The sequence below is a fragment of the Heptranchias perlo genome, chromosome 19 (genome assembly GCF_035084215.1).
Source record: "Heptranchias perlo isolate sHepPer1 chromosome 19, sHepPer1.hap1, whole genome shotgun sequence".
Classification (NCBI taxonomy): domain Eukaryota; kingdom Metazoa; phylum Chordata; class Chondrichthyes; order Hexanchiformes; family Hexanchidae; genus Heptranchias; species Heptranchias perlo.
In genome coordinates this window covers 6729537-6753484 of record NC_090343.1, presented here as the reverse complement: position 1 = coordinate 6753484, position 23948 = coordinate 6729537, and the positions used below count along the sequence as shown (strand labels likewise).

The window sequence follows — 23948 nt, the reverse complement described above, 5'->3', positions numbered from 1 at the left end:
AGAGTAGATTTGATGGAAGCCTCGGAAAAGGCTGCTCATCTCCACCACCCTTGGCCTCAGAAGTCTTAAAGAGCAGTCGGAATGTAAGATGGAACTGTGAAATGAAATAACTACTTTGTTAGTCCCCCTTCAGTTTGCAGTAACAAGGTTGGACTGTGCGGAGATTTTTACTGGAATTCTCCCAGGGTTGCTATATTTAGGTGCCAGACACTAGCTTAATTTACTTGTGTAGCATTTATAGAAGTAATGAGGGTTTACCAGCTGGGTGACACTCTGGGGAGGTAGCGAAAATGAAACCTGCAGTTCAAGTTATATTTTCTCGTACAAACAATTGTAAGTTTTTTTTAAACTGAAAGCAAACTTCTGATCACTTTCTAATCACTTTTGTTCTGTTAATTTTTGCTCTGAGTTAAATTCCTTGTCCTATTCGTTAAGGGTGCACAAAAAGTCCGAGAGGGGTTAACTTTTTGTTTGAAACGGCAATGGGGGTGAAATCGGATCCTGTTGCACCAATTACGGTGCAGAATGGGTGCAAAAAGCACCAATTTTGCGAGGATATGTCTCGAGCCTGAAGTACATCAGACACCATATTGGCTCAGGTGATATATAGGCGTCCCAGGGAGCCATGGTAGGCCCTCTGCATATGCTAATAAGATCCTCCCCCTCTACCCAGGACCTACCTGAGGGCCACTGTTGGCGTCACAACCGGCCTAAATTGGTGTTCTCAAAACCGGCAGACTGCTTCGGGACATCCGATTGGCATCCGCAGATCATCCGAATTATGTTGATGAAGCCCAAGGCCCAATTTCAAACGGGCTTCAGACCTCTGGCACGCACTCTAAGTGCACCCACCATTTCCCACCCAAAAAACAATTTCTCCCCCATTTAGCCGTTGAAAAAATTATATGAAACATATGACAACGAAGCCCAGGAGAAGATCAGCTGGTCCATCCAACCTGTCCTATACTGTCATGGTGTAACTTCTAGTCACCATGATCCCCATCACATCTCACCTCACCCCCCCACCCCCATCCCACCCACCAGCCACACAATCTCCTGGGAGAGGGGGGAAAAAACAGAGAAAAAAATCTTTGGCCAAATTAGGAAAAAAAAAACTCGGGGAAAATTCTTTCCCACCCCTGAAGGTGATCAGACAAGTTCCAGGAGACCGTTGCGACTGTGAGACCCATCCCCTCAGTACCCACCTACCTTCTATATGGTTGGTCACATTCAGGAATTTGTTCATCTCCCTCTTGAATGCATGCAATGAATCTGCACTTACTACCAGTGCCGGCAACTTGATCCTTAATGTATAAAAATATTAATTTTTAAAAAAAAATCTGGGGGTTAAATTGGTTAACCCTCGAAAACGGGCGCGGGCGTCGCATTGCGTGATTAACGCATGCCCGGTCGACATTCGTGCTGCCAGAGAATATACCTCCTGTATGCAAAAAAAAACAGGCCTTGACATGAGGATTCCACGACATTCACACTTGCCACCAGCAGGGGGAGCCCGAATCTCTTAAAGGCAGGCTGTATCTCTTAAAGGCAACCTGTTTCCCTCATTTGCAAAAAATAAGATATGGGTCTGCAAGGAGTCTGAACGGAGATGCAGGTCCCATCCCTACGTTTACAAACTGTTGAGTTATGTTAAAACATTGAATAAAGGTTGCACACTACTAAATCCCACATCCTCAATCTGCATGCCACTCCTCACCTATCTCCTGGTCCGAGTTGGTATCAGGCCTGCGAGAGTACGTGCACCAAGGTTCTCTGCTGATGCACAAGAAGTGGACAGGAGGGGCAGCTTATATGCTCAGGTGAAGGCAGGGGAGTGGGGGGGACAAGAGGCCCTCCAGACATATACTCAAAAGGCAGTGGGAGGCAGTAGAGAACGCAGTCAATGCCAGGCGCATAGCACCACAAACATGGGTGCAGTGCAGGAAGAAGTTCAATGATTTGACACGAGTGGTCAAGGTGAGTGAGGTCAATTGTCAAGTGGCATCTCCTACCAACTGCACCACTAGCTGCATCCACTGCTCCAGGCACTACACCCTGCTATCACCCATCTACCAACAATCTCTTTCAATCAGTACTCAACTCTTCCCATCAGCTGCTTCCTCTCACCCTCACACATTACCACTGTTGCCCACCCACAACTCACAGGCCACACATACTGGCAGCTGTTCAACCATGACAGGCACATCATCTAGACACACTTCTCACTTTCTTGCAGGAGACGGTGGTGAATATCAGGAGGCAGCAAGTGGCAGTGGCATTTAGCCTGGAACCTGTTCCGCCATTCAATGAGATCATGGTTGGTCCATGACCTAACTCCATATAACCGCCTTAGCCCCATATCCCTTAATACCCTTGGTTCACAGAGATCTGTCAATCTCAGATTTAAAATTCACAATTGAGCTAGCATCAACTGCTGTTTGCTGAAGACTGTTCCAAACTTCTCCCACCGTTTGCATGTAGAAGCATTTCCTAACTTCACTCCTGCACATCCTGGCTCTAAATGTTAGGCTATGTCCCCTCATCCTAGTATTCAAGTATAGGAGACCCCCAAAAACAGGTACAAATACATCAGCAGCCAGAAGCAATAATCCAGCAACTAACCTGTAAATCCTGTATGGTCCCTTTAAATAGCACTGATGGGGAGTCCTCCAGACACTCTAAGACATGTTTAGATAGTCGCGGTTAAGATGTTGAGTGCAGCGTTAAGTGCCAAATGGGGTGTATCACTTTAAATCAGCGTTGCACACTAATCGAACGCATATTCTCCCTACTTTATATGATGGCGGTGTTCGTTATTTGCGCATGTGCTAAACCTTTTACCAAGATGGTGTCCGGCGCACGTAATACTAGAAGCATGCGTGCGCAGCCAAGACGCCAACTTGGATATCCGGGAGGTCGCATAGAGCCGAAACAACGGGTTCTACACGGCCCAATTTATTGCCCCAAATTTCTTAGCACAACAGAGTCTGGACATTTTTTGCCTCTAACATTCAGCATTAAAGAAAATAATTATTCATATCTCATCAAAGATAGCTATTCTTTCATTTTAAGTCATGTACAGGGCAACCCAATATTGCATAGGAAGCCAAAAACAGGCGTTAGGCCCCTTATTTTAGTATGCAAAGGGCCTAACACCTGTTTCAGGCATGAGTCCTGGAAGACCATCCTTTTAGCTACACCAATATGGCGGGCGGCGCTCTTCCGGCTCGTACTGTGCCAGCGTTTCCTGCCCCCCATATTGGAGGCTTAGGAGGTTGTTTAGAGCCCGAAAAATGGGCGCTGTGCGGTCGAATTTCTAGGGCAATGTCATCAAATCTCATTGGTTAAAACTGCACTGTGCATGACTAGTAATGCACATGTTAATGCAGATGAAAGCCATCTCTATCCATTTATTCTAAATAAGTTAATGACTGTAAAAATACCAAAGGAATGTCATACATTAGCACAACCGTTACGAATATTGTTCAGCACAAATTCTACCCAAATTCAAGTGTTCTGCCTATAGCAAAAGTGAGATTTTGATTTGGGAATCAATTTTTGAGTGTTTAACATTTCTTTTGTTTTAGCTTTTAGAATCTGTTCTTTACTCCAATACATACTGCCAGGGAATTGGAAATGAATACAGCCCCATTCACTCCTGACCACACACTTTATACCCAAAGGTCCCTATGAGTGGCACTGAAACTCCCTTACAACTAAATTTGACTGCTTGACGGGGACCTGCATAAAACGTAGGGCATGGAGCCAACAGTAAGGAGAGCCATGGGGAAACATTGTTGTTACTGACTGACCGGTGTAGGGCAACGTCAGTACAATGGGGTCAAATGTTCTCCATCTTCTTCTACAATGTTGTTTTGTACTTGGCCTCAAAACCTGCATGGCCAAGAAGCAAATGAAGGGATATGATCATCTCAAGTCCTGGTTAACACCGAGCTAAAGGAAAAGCCCCTGAACATAGGTCACCGGGCAGCCTTTGAACATCGAGGTACAAGCCAGACAAGAATCCAAACAAGACATCGGTGCGATGGCAACTGAGTCAATGTAAAAACAAACTCTGGGGGTGAAAACTGTTGAAGCCATGTAGTAAAAGAAAAGATTGTAAGAAAGTATGGAATGAAAAAAGACCATTTACTCTAACATTTCCTCCACAGATAATGTACAATTTGCCCTGTCATGGACTCTACCCTACACACACAAGGGAGCCAGACAAACAGCTCCAAGAACCCTAATGGTCAAGAGTTTTATCTGGTGAGTAGCTGAGCCACGCAGACTAGGAAGATCCCATGTACACTCCCTGATTGGTTCTGAGTTCATAGAATCATAGAATCTTACAGCACAGAAGACGGCCATTTGGCCCAACATGCCTGTGCGTGCTCTTTGAAAGAGCTATCCATTTAGTCCCACTCCCCCCTGCTCTTTCCCCATAGCTCTACAAATTTCTCTTTTTCAAGTATATATCCAATTCCCTTTTGAAAGTTACTATTAAATCTGCTTCCACCACCCTTTCTGATGGCGCATTCCAGATCATAACAACTTGCTGCGTAAAATAATTTCTTCTCATCTCATGAACAGTTAGTTAATTTCAGCTAGGGTGGCAGATGGGGAACAACTGTCCTCAGTGTCCCTAGGTCAGGGAGGGGAATGTTGGCCAGAGTTCCAAATTCTGATTACTATCAAGTGACCCCTGCTGGAAGTACACATAGAATAATACAGCACAGAAGGAGGCCATTCAGCCCATCGTGCCTGTGCCGGATGTTTCGCTGTCATGTGAGGACAGGATTGGGCTTAGCTCTGAAGCCCCCCTCCCACCACCACTTTTAATCCAGTGGCTCTAAAATTGGCCTTAGGACCTTGGATTTCTGAAACAACAGTGGCCATCAGAAGCTTTATTATCCCCATTCCAATTATCCACTATTTTGATTATCCACCAGCAATTTGGATAAAATCTTGTGCAAAACTACGTTAAGTTTCTCTTGTTAATTGTACTGTACTTGTCTGCATTTCCACGCTTAGCATGTTGCTGAGTAAGTTGAGGGCTCTTCATTATCCACCAGGGGAATTCCTTCCGTTATCAGATACCAGAAGGTACATTGTAGCTCTGGGAGCCTTAATTTCTACTCAAACGAAAAGAAACTTTATTAAATGCTTTCTGAAAGTCCAACTAAATAAGATAATCTGACTAACTCTTCATCCAATCATTTATTTACCTCCTCAAAAGGACTTCAGATTTGCGAGGCACCAACTACCCTGAATTGAGTTAGTTGGCTTCAACTGTGGCGTGCTGCTGCAACTGGCCTGGGCTGGAGGAGAGAGTTAGCCTGAGGTTCCTGATTGTCATCCGGTGGTTCGATGCTGGAAAGGAGAGAGCATGGTCGTTGCCTGAGAACAGGATCAAAACCGGTCCAACGGTTGAGGATGAAGAACGGCCACTGAAGATAGACTACAACTATGGAACCCTACAATGAAGGGAGAAAATTGGAGGATAAAATAAAACCATATTGAGTACGCGTCTGTATTTTTCAGATAAATGTTGTTAAAAAAAAGACTTGCATTTATACAGCACCTTTCACATTCTTGGGATATCTCAAAGCACTTTACAGCCAATGAAGTACTTTTTGAAGTGTAGTCACTGCTGTAATGTAGGAAACACAGCAGCCAATTTGCACACAGCAAGGTCCCACAAACAGCAACGTGATAAATCACCAGATGATCGTGTTTTTTAGTGGTGTTGGTTGAGGGATAAATATTGGTCAGGACACCAGGTAGAACTCTGCTGGTTTTCTTCAAACAGTTCTGTGGGATATTTTACATCCACCAGAGATGGCAGACGGGACCTCAGTTTAAGATCTCATCTGAAAAATGGAACCTCTGACAGCACAGTGCTCCCTCAGTGTCAGCTTAGATTAGGAGGCTCAAATCTCTGGAGTGGGACTTGAACCCACAACCTTCTGGCTCAGAGGTGAGAGTGCGACCCACTGAGCCACGGCTGACACCTTTGTTAGGATCTCGTTGATGCTGTTGAATATTTTATTCGCTATATTGCACTAGGCTAATTGGTGGAAAGCTGTTAACTTCTTAGTAGAACTGGCAGAACTCTTAGCTCTGCACGCAAAGACTTTGTCAGAGGCTCCGTGTCCTTTAATATATTAAGGAAACCACACTAAAAATGTAATTTCAGTCACTAAGCTTGTGGTTTACCACATGACCATTAGGTTTCTGAGGAAGTGAGCCACAGCCTTGTCCATTGAGACTCCAACCTGGCTTCTGATAGATGACAAGGAACTCTGTACTTCACCACTGGCAAAACATCAGAAACTCAGTGTTAAGGGTTGATCAATCAAGGTGTCAGCCTTGAGCACTCTTGCCGCTGAGTCAGAAGGCTTAAGTCCCACTCCGGAGAACTGAGCACAAAATCCAGGCTGATGCTCCAGTGCAGTACTGAGAGAGTGCTGCAATGTCAGAGGTGCCGTTTTTCGGATGAGACTTTAAACTGGGGCCCTGTTTGCCCTCTCAGGTGGATGTCAAAGATCCCATGGTGCTATTTTATGCTACCTTCAATTAGTGGGGTTTTATGCTGGAACAGAGCTCAGTTTGTGACTTGGACTTTGCCAAGAATCACTATGGCACGACGTTTCCATTTTAGAAAAATCTTTATACGGAAATCTGACAGAAGCTACCTGTACAATAGATTACTGATATCGCCCATGACTTGGAACGGGTTCAGCTGGTCAGAGTAGATCTTCTGCTTCAGGACCACACTCATTCCTTAGAGAATTCTCTCAATTGGATATTGTAAACCTAACTGTATTGGAATTCTGAACTGGGAAGGGAAATCAATCACCTGCATTTTAGAGAAAGAAAAAAAGGCTGAAAAAAAGCTAAAGGCAATTTTGCCATACAAAGCTTACAATGCAGGAGGTATATTTGCATTACATAGAATTACATAGAATCTACAGCACAGAAACAGGCCATTCAGCCCAACTGCTCTATGCTGGCGTTTATGGTCCACATGAGTCTCCTTCCACCCCTCTTCATCTCACCCTATCAGCATAACCTTCTATTCCTTTCTCCCGTATATGCCTATCTAGCTTCCCCTTAAATGCATCTATGCTATTCGCCTCAACTACTCCTTGTGGTAGCGAGTTCCACATACTCACTACTCTCTGGGTAAAGAAGTTTCTCCTGAATTCCTATTGGATTTATTAGTGACCATCTTATATTTATGGTCCCTAGTTTGCATCTTCCCCACAAGTGGAAACATTTTCTCTACATCTACTCTATTAAACCCTTTCATAATCTTAAAGACCTCTATCATGTCACCTCTCAGCCTTCTATTTTCTAGGGAAAAGAGCCCCAGCCTGTTCAACCTTTCCTGATAAGTATATCCTCTCAGTCCTTGTGAATCTTTTTTGCACCTTCATCAGTGCCTCTATATCCTTTTTATAATATGGAGACCAGAGCTGTGTGCAGTACTCCAAGTGTGGTTATATATAAGGATTATATATTTACAAATGGTCCCCAATGTTTGGCTGGGTTGATGGCACTCTTGCCTCTAAATCAGAAGGTCATAGGTTCAACCTGACTTTAAGACTTAAGCATATAATCTGGACTGAAACTGCAGTGCAGCACCAGGTGAGGGCCACCCTCTGGATGGGACATTAAGCTAAGGCCTTCTTTCCCTGTTCCAGTGGTTGAGACGTATGTTAGAGACCGCATGGTACAATTTGAAGAAGAGCATGGAGTTCTCTGCCAGCATTCCTTCTTTAACCAACACTAATGAACAACAGATTAACTGGTCATTCATCTCTTTCCTGTTTGTGAGATCTTGCTGTGTGCAAAATGGCTGCTGAATTTACCTCCATAACAACAGTCACTATTCCAAAAATACTTGGGAAGCGCTATGAAACGTTTCTGAGGTGTGATAAGGCACTGTATATAGTCAGAGGATGAAAAATTTTGCTCTACGTCCAAGTATTATAATACTTGTGGGGTCCACTGCTCTTGAAACAATAAGGAAAATGATATTTCTAGACCAGTCATACCACATGATTCAGTGATATCACCAGGACATCTAATCCAGCTTTCCAGTGGATGAATAAATAAGTATTCTAAATTCAGTTTTTCTTTCTTTAGAAAACGCACTGGTGTTATAAAGTCAAAACTGAATGGATATCTGTGTTACATGAGTCCGACTAGAACTCACTTGTATAAATAAAGCCACATAACAGAGGCGTCCATTCAGTGTTATCTATTTACCTCGGAGTCTGGTTCAGTGCGAAGGTGGTGCTGTGTTAACAGACTGAAAGCTCACTTGTGGAAAGAGTTCATTATTGTGCTTTAAGCGATCTCGATCCCCTCTATTAAACTTTAAAACAAATCCCAGGTTCCAACGCAACCTTTGGTTTGGTACCAGGACATTTTTTTATGTGAACTGGGCAGGCCCTGTCATCACTCACTCAACTTGATTTAAAAGTGTTCCCTATTTTGATGTCTCTTAAAAATAAACACAGCTCCATTGCCAATATTTTCCTTTGCAAGCTTGTTTGTAAGTGCATTTGCAGGAATGGGTTTGGACCGCCTCGACCCTGTTTCTGGGCCTCGACCCAGATCCCGGGCCTCGACCCAGATCCCGGGCCTCGACCATGTTCCCGGGCTTCGACCCAGATCCCGGGCCTCGACCATGTTCCTGGGCCTTGACCATGTTCCTGGGCCTCGACCCAGATCCCGGGCCTCGACCCAGATCCCAGGCCTCGACCATGTTCCCGGGCTTCGACCCAGATCCCGGGCCTCGACCCAGATCCCGGGCCTCGACCATGTTCCTGGGCCTCGACCCAGATCCCGGGCCTCGACCTCAACCCAGATCCTGGGCTTCGATCCTGTTCCTAGGCCTCGACCCAATTATGGGCTTCAACCCAGTTCCTTGGTCTCAACTATGGTTGCCAATCCTCCAAGGTTGTTCTGGAGTCTTCAGGAATTAAAGATTCAGCGAGCAACACAGGAGAAAAATCACAGGGGAATTAAAAAAATTTGTGTGTCTTGTTCATTTTCTTTGAACACATTTGTTTATAAAGATATTGGAGATGGGGATGAGGCGTTTGGAGGTGGGAGGTCATGTGAAGAAACCTCCAGGAATACCAGAGTTGGCAACCCTAGCCTCAACCTGTTCCTGGGTCCACAATGCTAATTGGCATTAAAATTGGCGACCTCACTTAGAAAAGACACAGGTGGCTCATGCAGGCAATGGAAAAAAAATGGCAGTAGACTTCTTTTCTGAGACATATTGTTGGGGTAGAGGGAGCTTGATGCTGAATTGGGTGCCTGAGATGGAAAGCGTTCTGGTCCCCAACACAAGCGTTCCTCGCTTAATGAGCAAAAATTTGTAAAGAAAGAGAAAAATAATACAGAGTACGTCACTCCTGACATCCGACTCCCAACGCAAGTTCACTTGTATCATTCGATGTACACGGTAACAAAGTTGTGAATGTAAATATTTTCAATTTGCTGAGAGCCACCATTGATGGAGGAAGTCACAGGGATACCATGCTGCTTGCTGCGGTTGGAGTGATATATCAGTACAAGTGGGAGAATTTCGAAATGTCCCCTTAACACCAGTAAATGCTGAATCAGTGATTGGAAAATTAAATCAGTCCGCAAGATGGAATTTGTAAGCTGCTGTTGAATATGAAATTATTTAAACTCCCAAATAAATCTGATCATTTTTCCTTTGCCACTGAAAAGAAAAAAAGACTTGCATTTATATAGCGCCTTTCACAACCTTAGGATGTCAAAAGCACTTTACAGCCAATGAAGTACTTTTTGAAGTGTAGTCACTGCGGTAATGTAGGGAAACACAGCAACCAATCTGCACAAAGCAAGGCCCCACAAATAGCAATGAAATAACTGACCAGATAATCTGTTTTAGATTTTGATTGAGGGATAAATGCTGTGCCAGGACACCAGGGAGAATTCCCCTGCTCTTCATTGAATAGTACCATTAGGATCTTTTACATCCACCTGAGAGGGCAGATAGGGCCTCAGTTCAATATCTTGTCTCATCTGATAGTGCAGCACTCCCTTAGTACTACACTAGAGCATCAGCCTAGATTTTAATACTCAAGTTGCTGGAGTGAGACTTGAACCCGCAACCTTCTGACTTAAAGGCAAGAGCCATGGCCAACACTGGATTATTAGGGGCCCTCATAATATAATTACAACAATATGCTCTGGCTAAACCACACAGCGTACTAGAGACGACAACAGAGCAGATTCCACAAGAATCACTAGGGATTGAACAGGAGAGGACCTCAGCACCCACAGGTTAGGGAGAGTGGGGGGAAAAAGGCCAGGGTTCCTGATATTTATCCAGTGAACCACCTCTCTTTTTTCATTCATTCTCAGGACCTGGGCATCGGTGGCAAGGCTGGTATTTATTGCCCATCCCTAGTTGCCCTAAGAAGGTGGTGATGGGCCTGCTCCATGAACCGCTCGTAGCGGTTTTCATACAACTGAGTGGCCTGCTAGGCCACTTCGGAGGGCAGTTAAGAGTCAGACCGGGTAAGGACGACAGGTTTCCTTCCCTAAAGGACATTAGTGAACCAGTTGGGTTTTTTAACGACAACCTGACAGCTTCATGGTCACTTTTACTGATGCCATCTTTTTTAAATTTCCAAATTTATTTTAAAAAACTGAATTCAAATTCTCAAACTGCCCTGACAGGAGTTGAACTTACATCCTCTGGATTATTAGTCCAGGCCTGACTGTGGTGCTAGTCCAGTAACATAAGCATTACGCTACTGTACCCATAACTGCAAAAAAAAGTAGACATATGTAGACACCCGCTGAGGTCATGATCGGGATCAGCTGTAACGCTGCGATTGACTAGCTTATCAACACTCACTATTTAAGCTCCCGTATGGTGAGTGGCCACCGGGTCAAAGTACCAGAGAAGGTTCTGGTCCCCATGTGGAAATGGACTCTGGCATGAGTTAGCACCTTCAGGAGAGAAGGAGAAAATTGGGAGTGCCTACTGTGCACTCTTTAGAAAGGAAAACAAACATTTAACCATAAGAAAATCGAATTGTCTGCAATTTCAGCAAGCAGCTAGACGTCATTATCTAATGGCAATAGCTTTTCACAGCAATCGATGACTGGCATTAGTGGCGAAAACAGCAGCCTTAAAAGCTGTTTTTATTGCACGGATGAAATTATTTAAAGAGATGAATCAATGATGGGACTCAATATTGGAGCAGTGTATCAAATAGACTACAATGAGCCCAGAGTTTTACTTTTAAAAAAAGCTTGGTGAGACTGCCCTCCCCTGGTTCCACTCTTACCTATCTGATCAAAGCCAGAGCATGTCTAGCAATGGTTTCTCTTCCTACTCCCACACAGTCACCTCGGGAGTCCCAAGGAAGATCCAACATTGGTCCCCTTCTCTTCCTCGATTACATACTGCTGCTTGGGAGTTCTCTCCCTAAACCACTCCACCTCTCTCTCTCCTCCTTTAAGACCCTTGTTAAAATCCATCTCTTTGACCAGGCTTTTGGGCATCCCCCCTAATATAATCTCCTTTTTTGGTTTGGCACCTGTTTTCTTTTTTTTCACCTCTATGAAGTGCCTAGGGACATTTTTCTACATTAAAGGTGCTATATAGAGTAAATAAGGAGAAACTGTTTCCAGTGGCAGAAGGGTCGGTAACCAGAGGACACAGGTTTAAGGTGATTGGCAAAAGAGCCAGAGGCGACATGAGGAAACATTTTTTTCACAGCAAGTTGTTATGATCTGGAATGCACCGCCTGAAAGGGTGGTGGAAGCAGATCCAATGGTAATTTTCAAAAAGGAATTGGATAAATACTTGAAGGGAAAGGATTTACAGGGCTATGGGGACAGAGCAGGGGAATGGGACTAATTGGACGGCTCTTTTAAAGAGCCAGCACAGGCACGATGGGCTGAACGGCCTCCTCCTGTGCTGTACCATACCATGATGTATAAATGCAAGTTGTTGTCCATGCATGAGTGTGGGCTGGATTAGCATTTCCAATGTTGAAAATGGGTGTATCGATTGGGAAGTGTTGGCTGGGAGGGCCGTATATTCACAAGCTTACAAGACTGACTGAGGATAAGGTAGCCCATTGGGCCTGCTTTAGCTCACCTCCAAAACCAGCATACAGCCGCCCCATCAAAGCATCCAACTGTTTCTTAAATGATCGTGTTCCCCATGTCCATGCCACAGGTTGATTACTCTTCACATGAGGAAGAACTTCCTGATATTAGTCCTAAATGCAGTGAATCCTAAAATTGTCTTTCACCAGTTGTCTTTCATTTGATTGATTCCTGGGATGAGAGGGTTGTCCCATGAAGAGAGGTTGAGTAGAATGGGCCTATACTCTCTGGAGTTTAGAAGAATGAGAGGTGATCTGATTGAAACATATAAGTTTCTGAGGGGGGCTTGACAGGGTAGATGCTGAGAGTTTGTTTCCCCTGGCTGGAGAGTCTAGAACTAGGGGGCATAGTCTCAGGATAAGGGGTCAGCCATTTAAGACTGAGATGTGAAGGGATTTGCAAAATTTCACATGATCCCCCCCCACCGAAGATTTATTGGAGTTATTAAAAAAATAACCCTGGTGTGACTGTGTTCTAAACAAGCCAGGGCCTCTCAAAATGGCTGCAGTCAGACACATGGCCAAAGGCCTGCAGCATTTGAAACTGGACACCTTTCCACAAGGGCAGACAGGGATGTTTTTTTTGAACAATGCAGGGAGACAAGCAGTTGCATTCACGCCCTGAGGCAAGCCATCAGAAGTAATCCCACCTAAGGTGAACCATCGAGGAACATTCAGGAACAATGGAAAGCAGTTATGGAACTCATCAGTACAGATACCGGCCATTATGTAAATAGACCAGAGATTGGGGTCCTTTGTCTTACGTTTTCGTGCTCAAATCGAACAATGGAGCAAGCTGATGAGGCACGAAAAAAAACCTGATACCGGGAGGATATAACTGGGGCTTCCCAGAATCTCTCTCTCTCTTCTCTTCGCCTCTTGGCCCGGTGTCCTGTCTGCCTGCTAGCAACTAAGAAGGAAGGCCATCGAGTAAACCTCGCAACCACATGTCGACAGCAGCAGCAGGGCACAGGGGCCAGGCCTTTTCATCTGTTTCACCGGTGAGCATTAATTTTCTGGCCGCCACAAGACAACCTAGCTAGGTGTAAGGGTGGGAGTTAAAGGGGTATTACTAAAATTGTGATTTTAGAATTTTCCCTCGATGTGTCCGTTTCTTCCACCCCATTAAGTGTAAGACTGTATTGCATCCATAGCGATTTCTTTTATCTTCTGTATAATACTGTTTACCGTGTAGTTTTAGTTTTCTTATTAATAAACATTGGTTTTCGTTGTACCAATCCACTGGTCTGTTCGTCTGTCCTTGTTACCGCCCGATAAGTCTTCAGCTCAGAATCAGGAAGGGGAAAGCGATTCGCAACCGCACAGTGGGCAGGGCAGCTCAGGAAAAACATAACTGGCTGACCTATAATAAGCCCGAGAAACAGTAAAAACCCCTTACAGATGCGAGGAATTTCTTCACTCAGATGGTTACAAATCTTTGGAATTCTCTACCCCAGAGGGCTGTGGATGCTGAGTCATTGTGTATATTCAAAGGATATGGGGATCGGGCGGGAAAGTGGAGTTGAGGTTGAAGATCAGCCATGATCATATTGAAAGACAGAGCAGGCTCGAGGGGCCGTATGGCCTACTCCTGCTTCTATTTCTTATGTTGAGCTTTTGCCCCTTTGTTTAATTTGAATTTGATATTAGATTTTATTCTGATTAAAATCAACACACACTTGAAGCACTTCACTGTTGCTGGGTCAAATTCCTTGGAGCTCCCTACCTAACAGCACTGTGGGAGCACCTTCACCACATAGACTGCCGCGGTTCAAGGAGAAGGCCCACCACCACCTTCTCAAGGGGCAACAAGAGATGGTCAATAAACATGGCTTCACCAAAATTAGCCAGATCCTGAGAACAAATATAAAACATGAAAAGTGTTACATCTCAATTATAATTCTTCATAAACTTTTGATTATTAAAAGCGTTCTTGGGTGGCTCTGTGGGTTAGCACTCCAGCCTTTCAGCTCTGGGACCTGGGTTTGGATCCAGCCCGAACTGATGTGATGAATGCCTGCTCTCTGCTGAATTAGGGACAGTTTTGTACTGTAGGTCCCTGCACCACTAGCAACTGGAAAACTCATTTCATGCAGGATGGTACAGAGTCAACAAAGAGTGGAAAAAAGGAAATTCTTGTCCGCTCAGTCTGAACTGTACGTGAATTCTGCTTCCAGAGATGGATGATTTGAGCAAATTAGATAGATTTTTTTCAGATAATAACATTTTGGGATACAGTATACGAGTAATTTGAGACATGACATGTGGTGAGTGTAACTTGCTTGGGAGGAACTGGTGACTTTGGACCTATGGTTCCCAAAGCTCTCCACCACTGGGGGTTTTCCTCACCTCATGTCTGGGTCTGTTATAGGCTAATTGATAGAGATCGATTGCTACGATTAGTCAACAACTCCATTATCATTGTGTCAGGCCACTACCAGGATGGTTAGAAGGTGACCTAGATGCATCTTGGTCTTTTTTCATCAAGCAATTCCTACATCTCTATGAGTGGTGATCCCTATCATCACCCAGTCCTCTGATTCTGTCACTTTAAGTGAAATGGATTGTAAAAGGTGGAACTTACATTTATATCGCGCCTTTCATGTCTTCAGAACGCCCCAAATGCTTTACAGCCAATGCATTATTTTTGAAGTGTCGTCACTGTTGTAATGTAGGCAAACGCAGCACCCAAGTTGTGCACAGCAAGGTCCCACAAACACCAAATGAGATAACTGACCAGTTAGTCTGTTTTGGTGGTGCTGGTAGTGGGATCATTGTTAGCCAGGACACCGGGAGAGCTGCTCTGCTCTTCAAATGGTTTCAAGGGATCAATTATGCCCACCTGAACGGGCCTTGTCTGAAAGTTGGCACCTCCAACAATGCAGCAGTTCCTCAGTACTGCACTCAAGTGTGCACACGCCCTGGAGCGGAGCTTGGCCCCACGCCCTTCTGACTGAGTGCTACCACGGAGCCAAGCTGCTCCCCCTGCATCTAGCAGAAGAAATAGATCCTTGGAAAAATAGGTCACAAGAAAGCAAATCAACAGAGAAAGGGAAAGAAAGAAAGGAAGAAAGAGAGAAAGGAAGAAAGAGAGGGAAGAAAGAGAGGAGGGAAGAAAGAGAGGAGGGAAGAAAGAGAGGAGGGAAGAAAGAGAGAAAGGAAGAAAGAGAGGAAGGAAGAAAGAGAGGAAGGAAGAAAGAGAGGAAGGAAGAAAGAGAGGAAGGAAGAAAGAGAGGAAGGAAGAAGACTTGCATTTACAAAGCGCCTTCCGCGACCTCAGGACGTCCCAAAGTGCTTTACAGCCAATGAAATACTTTTGAAGTGTAGTCACTGTTGTAATATAGGCAAACGCGGCACCCAAGTTGTGCACAGCAAGCTCCCACAAGCAGCAATGTGATAAATGGCCAGATTTTTTTTAATTCATTCATGGGATGTGGGCGTCTCTGGCGAGGCCGGCATTTATTGCCCATCCCTAATTGCCCTTGAGAAGGTGGTGGTGAGCCGCCGCCTTGAACCGCTGCAGTCCATGTGGTGAAGGTTCTCCCACAGTGCTGTTAGGGAGTTCCAGGATTTTGACCCAGTGACAATGAAGGAACGGCGATATATTTCCAAGTCGGGATGGTATGTGACTTGGAGGGGAACGTGCAGGTGGTGTTGTTCCCATGTGCCTGCTGTTCTTGTCCTTCCAGGTGGTAGAGGTCGCGGGTTTGGGAGGTGCTGTCGAAGAAGCCTTGGCGAGTTGCTGCAGTGCATCCAGTGGATGGTACACATTGCAGCCACTGTACGCTGGTGGTGAAGGGAGTGAATGTTTAGGGTGGTGGATGAGGTGCCAATCAAGCGGGCTGCTTTGTCCTGCATGTTGTCGAGCTTCTTGAGTGTTGTTGGAGCTGCACTCATCCAGGCAAGTGGAGAGTATTCCATCACACTCCTGACTTGTGCCTTGTAGATGGTGGAAAGGCTTTGGGGAGTCAGGAGGCGAGTCACTCGCCGCAGAATACCCAGCCTCTGTTTAAGTGATGTTGGTTGAGGGATAAATGTTGGTCAGGACAACGGGGAGAACCCCCCTGCTCTTCTTCACGCTGAAATTGTACAGGGCTCCAGTCAGGTCGGAGTGCTGTGTTCAGTGTGATCACCAGGCCATATGTGAATCATCCAATTCCAGGAGGTAGTGCAGAAGAAGGCCAACAGCCTGATCCCCAGTTCAGAGGACTGAGTTATATGGATAGTTAAGACAAACTTGGACTCTTCCACCTTGAATGAGCAAAGACATGACAGAGCTGTGTAAAATACTAAGCAGAATAGAAAAAGTAAATACAAAGCAACATTTTTTTAAAAATTCATTCTCAGGATGTGGATGTCGCTGGCAAGGCCTGGAGAAGGTGGTAGTGGTGGGCCTTCTTCTTGAATCACTGGTAGTGATTTGATACAACTGAGTGGTTTTCTAGGCCACTTCAGAGGGTAGTTAAGAACCAACCACGTTAGTGTGGGACTGGAGTCACATATGTGCCCAGACCGGGTGAGGACGGCAGATTTCCTTCCCCAAAGGAGGTTAGTATGGGTTTTTATGACAATCCGACAGCTACCCTACCCCCTTAAATTGTGACTGCAGGACAAGGGGACATAGGTACAAATAATAAAAAGCAAGTTCAGAGCTAATGTCAGGAAGAACTTCACACAGAGTGGAATGGCCTTCAATGGAGGTAATGCAGGCAAAAACTCTAGAATCGTTTACGAGTTTGATACTGTGATGGGGGGAACTGTAGGTTTCTACAGAAGGATGAGCTGGATGGGCTGAATGGCCTCCCCCATCAGTGCTAATGTTTTACAAAGGCTGTCAGTGATGCACATATAATTAATGGGCGACCGACTGCTGTAGTAGATTGGCACCCAGTGGAGAAACTCCTGCACAGCTGATTGCAATAGATGGGGATATCAGCACAGGCTGTGGTGCTAGGCCACCCTCTACTGGCTGAATGTAATATATTCTCTCTTTTGGATATCACCATAACGACAGTAAACAAAGCTGAGAAGAAATTTTCTACGCATATTGGCCCAGAATTTGCTGTCAAAATAACGGTGAGGCTAACGGCACTCGCCGTTATTTATGTGCAAATCGCACAGCAACGTCAGGTGAGGGGCAGATGCACAATTAAACGCAAAAACCCAGAAGCTGCTGTCCGAGTTACACCGCTCCACCTTTAACTTCGCGAAAGCAGCATCTCGCTGTCTGACTTACCATTGAAATGCATTGAACGGCGTGAGGTCACTGTATTTGTGCAGTAGATATAAACTAAACATCGCCACAAAAAGATAGGACTTGTCCATTACAGTCCAAGTACCCTATTTAACGGCGTGATAAATGTTAATTACTGCCAGGCAACCTCCTTGGCACTGAAAATTAATTATTACAAGTGTGGAGACTCATTCCTTCAGCTTTTAATTGTTGTTGGAGACTTTTTTTATAAAATTTAAATTACATTTTTTAAAACTTTTTTTTTCTCTCTCTCTTAATCCAATCCTTCTTTCCCTCTCTTTATTTCTCTTTCTGAACCTGATTTGACATTGAATTCACTATTCTAACTTAAACTTCCTGGTTCAGACTCTGCACTGTTCATTTTATACAATCCTTCAATCTGATCGGCTAAGGAGATACCCAGTTGCTTGCCCTGTTCGCTCAGGTCCCAGATGCCCTGTAGGGGGCGCCTCGCCGTCTCCATCTCCCACTTCCAGCAACTTACAGCACAAAATATCATGGAGATTAAACGGGCAAGGGCAAATCTAACTACTGGCGGGGGCTGTTTGATGCTCGGCTACAGCAAATTCTGGCCCATGATAATTACCAATGAGTTTGTAGATGCCCTACTTTATAATGTTCAGTACTAACCGTAGTTATGTGGCATCACTTATAGACAAAGTTTAAACTGTCTCTCTCACACCCCTCCACAAGGTCTCTCTTCCTCTCTAGCTCTCCCTTGCCCCTCTACAAGGTCACTTTCTCTCTCCCTATTTTTACAGGGTTTGTATCTCCCCCTCGCTTGCAACAGAGCCTCACCGCACAACTGGGACCCTCTATTCCACCCCCTACCACAACAGTCATCTATTTACATCTCTCCCCATAACAGGGTTTTTGTAAAAAAATTTAAAAATGTATCTCTTTCTGTAACTGTCTCTCTGTTTGTCTCCCTTTCTCTGTATGCCTCTCTCAGTTTCTCTCATCGTCATTTTATTACTTCAGTACCTTTGTTTCACTTCGTCTTTCTATGAGACTTGCCTTCATTGTCTTCTCTTTCTTCTGTCTCCTCTTCTCCGTAGGACTCTCACACATGTTGCTTTACTCCCTCCCTCTCTCTCCAACTCCACTGTCCCTCCCTCTCTCTCCAACTCCACTGAGCAAGACTTTTGTCTCTTTTTCTCTCTGTCTCCGCCTCTCAAACAGGATCTCTCCCTCTCTCACTAGATTCTTCCTTCCAACAGGATCTCGCTCTCTTCTTCTTCCCTTCTGCAATTAGCATCTGTCTCTCTTTCTTTTCCCCCAACACGGCCTCTCTCTCTCTCTCTCCCTAAACAAGAAAAATCCCTAAAATTCCTGCACATTCCTTCCTGGCAATTACTTTCCAAAGCTTCATTAAAATGTTATAGACTGAAGCAAAAGTTAAAAGCTTATAAGGACTTTTGTTCCCCGGCCTGTATCTCACTCCCAGGTATCCATTCCTCTATATAGCTGATTTTATGACGCACTGTCTCACAAAATCTCAGAGGACGGGCGCGCGAATCACTAAAATGGATGTGGAACTCCAGGCGCCTAATCCATGGCACTGCCAGTATTCAGAATTTTATTTTTTGTAGTCCGTGCTGCAGTCCAGCACGATTCCCATTATACTTCTCAGGATCACGCAAATGCATGGTAATCGGCCCCACTACGAATCCCACAGTTTGGGAGAGGCCTATTTTGATGGACCAATAAGGGTGACACTGGGTTGCACAAGGGTCACCAAACAAGAATCAACACAACAAGTGCCCCCTTTTAGGGCACCACTAACATAGGAAAGAAACTAAAGGAAGCTCAACATAAGCAAAAAAGAAGTCCCAACAAAAGCAAATGGATCCTTCCCAACTAAATCAGAATGCTGTTATCAGTGACTATAAGGCACTCCGTACCCTGCGGTGCCCACCGGACGCAAGGGGCATCAAGCATACCAGTGAACACCACATGCTCCCTCCCAAGGGACAGTTTGGGGGAGGCCTTCTCTCCCAAAGTGCTGCTCATCCACATAAAATGGGCACGCCAGTGTTTCAGTGACCCGCTCTTTAGAAACGAGCATCTTAAAGTTGTGTTGGACTTTTCAGAGTTGATTCGAACTCTGTGGGTTTTTATTTTTTGGCTTATAACCTAGTTTTATCTACATTTTCTTTGGTTCCTTACTTTGGTTATTGCTATTATTTTTTCCTGTATTCCAAGACTTTTCCTAGAACCGTAGAATCTTACAGCCATTCAACCCATTGTGCCTGTGCCAGCTCTTTGAAAGAGCTATCCAATTAGTCCCACTTCCCCTGTTCTTTCCCCACAGCCCTGCAAATGTTTCCTTTTCAAGTATTTATCCAATTCTCTTTTGAAAGTTACTATTGATTCTGCTTCCACCGCCCTTTCAGGCAGCGCATTCCAGATCGTAACAACTGGCTGCGTAAAAATATTTCTCCTCATCTCCCCCCCCCACCCCACTCCATTCTTTTGTATGCAACTCCTTTTTCTACAGTAGCTTTACTACCGGCTGCTTTGAAACTAAAGTGACCAGGATTGGAATTCCTTTGGGGTGGTTCTGATGATGCTCTTGGATTTGAAAGAGGAAAAGCAGTTCCTGAAGAGGCACAAAAGACAGGTGTGACCAGACCTTAGGCATTGTACATGCAACTGTTGTAACCCTGGGACTGGCATTACGGACCCAGGCACACCTACCCGGGCATGTCAGAGGAGTCCTGACTTCACAGGAAATAGGAACGGGGGTAGGCTATTCAGCCCATCGGGCCTGTTCCGCCATTCAATGAGATCATGGCTGACTCCGTCCACCCGCCTTGGCTCCATATTCCTTAATACCCTTGGCTAGCAAAAATCTATCGATCTCAGATTTAAATTTATTAATTTAGCATCTACTGCTTTTTGTGGGAGAGAGTTCCACACTTCTACGCCCTTTGGGTGAAGAAGTGTTTCCTAACTTCTCCCCTGAATGGCCTGGCTCTGATTTTAAGGTTATGTCCCCTTGTCCTAGACTCCCCCACCAGCAGAAAAAGTTTCTCTCTATCTACCCTATCAATTCCTTTCAAAATCCTAAAAATCTCAATCAGATCACCCCTTAACCTTCTATATTCCAGGGAATAAAAGCCTACTTTATGTAATCTCTCCTTGGAGTCCTGGTGACATTCTGGTGAATTTGCGCTGCACTCCTTCCAAGGCCAATATATCCTTGCTAAGGTGCGGTGCCTCCATTTTAGTGTCTCTATATCACATGGGAGGCAGTCACAGAGCTATGCCACCTCCTGAAGGGTGGACATGGGACAGCTTCTACCCCAGGCTCGACACTTCCTCATGGTGTGAAGGTCACTACTGCATTAAACTTTTACGCCACCAAATCTTTCCAAGCCATCACCGGCTATCTATGCCAAATCAATCAGTCTGCTGTTCACAGATGTACAGATCAAGTGACGGCACCCTTGTTTAAACTTGAGCTGATCCAAAACTCTGCTGTCCGTATCCTAACTCGCACCAAGTCCCGTTCACCCGTCATCCCTGTGCTCGCTGACCTACAGTGGCTCCTGGTCCACCATCGCCTCCATTTTAAAATTCTCATCCTCATGTTCAAACCTCTCCATGGACTGGCTGCTCCTTACCTCTGTAACCTTCTTCAGCCCTCTTATATAAGATACCTTAAATAAATGCAAGTTCTTTACACGCTATAATATGCTCAAACAAAGGTTCTGTTGCTTAGATCCTTCAGGGACAGGGGAGAGATTCTGCAAATCCAAGCAAAGGTCTCCAAAATCATCACTCTGTTACACGTTGCACAATTTCTCAATACAAAGAGGAGTTACCATGCAACAGGAGGGTGTCAGAGGAGGACATTGAAACAGATTAAAATGGATTAGAAAGACTGTCAACCAGGATGACTGGTATAGCAGCCACTCATTGAATAATCCTTTACATTCATTGCGTAATGTGGGCACTGTACAATCAGCTGTACCCAATTTGTCTAGAGCAAGTAAAGGAGAACATGTGCTCCTATGACATTGGTAAGGGATGCCTTCTAACACGATAAGAGGGCAATATGTGTGGCAAGCTGTTGTGCAAAGTCTGCCTGCATATGAGTGAGTGGGCGAGGGGGTGGGTGAGCGAGCAAGTGAGTGGGTGGATGGGTTAGTGATCAAGTGAACAAGCAAGTGAGCCAGCGAGCGGTTGGGTAGGTGGGCGAGAGAGTCGGACAATAAGTGTAATAAAAGGATGTTAGTACCAAACCATCAATCTCAACCTCCCCAACTTCTTCTAGGACCTCCATGCTGAGGTTTGGGAGAGCATATTCAGTGAGGTGTGTAATGTCACACATTGTTTTGAGAAGGTTATGAGCAGTTTTGTCCTTTCGGCACCAGAAAAATCATATAGATGTTGGACTTTGGAAGAGTAGAGGTGTAACTACCTCTGTGCCCACCCTACATGTCTTCTTGTGTGAGTCCATTAGAATGCAGACTGCCTGGGGTTTCTTTTGGCATTGCTGGTTGGGGCACACTGGTACAAAACTGACGTGAGTCGTTACAAGATATTTCAGTGCCACCCACAACGTACCCTACGGCAACCCAGACATGGTAGTAGGTGTGAAAAAGCTGAAAGATTGTCTCCATGTATTCCATAGTATCAGCTGTGACTCAGTTGGTAGCACTCTCCCCTCTGGGTTATGAATGGTTGTGAGTTCAAGTCCCACTCCTGAGGATTATAAGCCCATAGCACTATCTGAAAACAGAACAGAGGAGTTCTCCCTAGTGTCCTGGTCAATATTCATCCCTTCAACCAACATCATCAAAAAAATATCTGGTCATTGCTGTTTGTGGAAGCTTGCTGTGTTTCCTATATTACAACTATGACTGCACTTCATTGGCTGTAGGGCACTTTGGAATATTATGAAGGTGCTATATAAATGCAAGTCTTTCTTTATTTGCTGATTGTGCACCAATTTAAGAGTGAAATGTTTGTGACATGCATGCTACACTGCAAGGCTCATATTTACCAAAATCAGGCTATTCTTACCTGGCACTCCTTTTTTTCCTCCCTTAATGGCCCAGGTTTTTTCCTGGTTTTTTTGGTCTCCTCTGAGAGATTACATGGCTACAGGGGGTTCAGGAAGTGTCTAGTCAGGATGCTCCAGGCATCATGAATCTGGGGCACGCTTGATGGACCAGCTGGTCATTTCCTGACCATCATTTTCGTATGTTTCCCAATGCCAGAAATTCCAAACTTTGATTGAGTGATCGCTTTGCTGAACACCTCCATTCCGTCTGCAAGAGTGACCCTGAGCTAGCGGTCGCTTGCCACTTTAATTCACCGTCCCACTCCCACTCTAACCTTTCTGTCCTTAGCCTCCTACACTGTTCCAATGAAGCTCAATGCAAGCTCGAGGAACAGCACCTCATCTTTCTATTCGGAACTTTACAGTCCTCAGGTGTTAACAGTGACCTCTTTACCTCTCTCTCCTCCTTTAAGACACTCCTTAAAACCTACCTCTTTGACCAAACTTTTGACCTGTCCTAGTATCTCCATACGTGGCTCATCCAAAAAAAACTCTGCTGCCCATATCCTAACTTACACCAAGTCCCGTTCACCCATCACCCCTGTGCTCGCTGATCTACACTGGTCCCCCGATCCCCCAATTTAAAATTTCTAGCCTCATGTTCAAATCCCTCCATGCTCTCGCCCCTCCTTATCCCTGTAATAAGATATTTTACATAAATGCAAGTTCTTTACAACCATCCAAGAACTCTTTTTTCCTTTTTTCTCATCTTCAAGGCAAAATTGGACAAGAACTTGAAAGAAAAATCACATTACGCCATGCAACTGTCAGGACAGGAAGAATGTGAAACGGGAAGGCCCCAGCCTGGAGCTTTCGATGTTTTGCTTTTACACACGGGACAACTTACATCACAGAACGACGCAGCACAGGAGGAGTCCATTCGGCCCATCGTGCCTCTGCCGGCTCTTTGAAAGAGCTATCCAATTAGTCCCACTCCCCCTGTTCTTTCCCCGTAAACATGCAAATTGTTTCCCCCTTCAAGTATTTATCCAATTCCCTTTTGATAGTTACTACTGAATCTGCTGACAACCCCTTTCGGGCAGCGCATTCCAAATCATAAGAACTCCCTGCACCAAATAATTGTTTTCCCTCCCCTCCTCTCCTCTCCCCTCCCCTCCAGTTCTTTTGCCAATTAATCTTACGTCTGCGTCCTCTGCCTACCAACCCTCCCGCCACTGGAAACAATTTCTCCTTATTGACTCTATCAAAACCCTTCACCCTCTTGAGTAACCAAGGACCGCTCCATTTTCCTTTATTGTTGTTGTTGTTCTTTCCTCCTCCCCCTCATTAATATTCAACGGCTGGCTCGCGTGCGACTGGCACTTTCCCGCCTTCCCCCCGCCCCGCGCGCCGCCGCCGCCGGCAAAAGCGCCTCCTCCAGGCGAGAGACCAAAAAAAAAACAACACCGATTCAGCTGACGTCAACAGCCGCTGCTGT

The 23948-nt window shown here is 45.1% G+C and overlaps 1 long non-coding RNA gene across 2 annotated transcripts; it reads right to left on the bottom strand.

Annotated features, from left to right (window-relative positions):
- Positions 1-4878: 4878 nt before the first annotated feature.
- On the bottom strand, positions 4879-23572 carry LOC137335405 (uncharacterized). 2 transcript variants are annotated; one of them, XR_010966399.1, is made up of 3 exons: positions 23358-23572; positions 5229-5477; positions 4879-5135 (listed from the first exon to the last, which is right to left on the bottom strand). It is a non-coding gene; the product is annotated as an uncharacterized lncRNA (long non-coding RNA). The 2 variants fall into 2 exon arrangements; XR_010966400.1 differs by lacking the exon at positions 23358-23572 and adding an exon at positions 22471-22780.
- Between the last annotated feature and the right edge of the window lie 376 nt (positions 23573-23948).